Source organism: Opisthorchis viverrini, assembly GCF_000715545.1.
Source record: "Opisthorchis viverrini unplaced genomic scaffold opera_v5_12, whole genome shotgun sequence".
NCBI classification, from domain to species: Eukaryota; Metazoa; Platyhelminthes; class Trematoda; order Opisthorchiida; family Opisthorchiidae; genus Opisthorchis; species Opisthorchis viverrini.
The window spans coordinates 2,188,206-2,188,995 of record NW_008751668.1 but is presented as its reverse complement, the minus strand read 5'-3'; positions in this window follow the sequence as shown (position 1 = coordinate 2,188,995).

Here is a 790-nt window from a genome sequence, read left to right as displayed (position 1 = left end):
GACCAGGGTTAGTTCAACCCTACGCCCTGTGCAGGAAAAGTCTGGGCTAGATATCGTTTTGGATTAAACGACAAGAAACAGGCCAGATTCCAACACCGCGTTTTTGCCTGACCACTGAGCATGCGTAACAGACTACTAGTGGTTTCGAATCTACAAAAGTATAGGCTATTTGGCAAAGCAGATACGGCACTATTCCAAAAGAAAAGAGCAGCCAAATTCTGGAAACCAGAGGTGGTAGTTCCATATCTTTTGAGATGTGCACAAATTACTGTGCTGCACACCCAAAAACAACACAACCAAAAAAGAAAAAAACATCTCTTGGCAAATTCCAGCAACATTTAATATGTGAGATGTGGTAGTGACGGAACCCAAACTGCGGAAGTCAACTCAAAACTGTGGTCGCTTCTCACCCCAGGAGCACTGCAGGTGTGCTGAATTTCTTGTATTTTTTAATGTCTCAACTGCCCGAAAATATTTCACATTCCGCATTCAAAACTGTCAGCCTTCGAACCGTTTATTTGGATCGGATAGAAAAGGGTCACGATAAGAAGGTAGATTTAACAAATGACTGGAGCCGATTAGGCGCACAATGCTCTTAACCACCATATTTTTTAGAATAAAGTAAAACCTTTTGTGCCAAAATGTTGCATTTTGTTGCTCAAACCAAAAAACATTCTGATCTACATTCATATTTTTACAGCTCAGTAACTTCCATTGTCCATTGTAGCGATCATACCTCTAGCGGAAAAGTCTTGTAGAATAGTTTCCTAGTATCGTTGAAAACCACGGG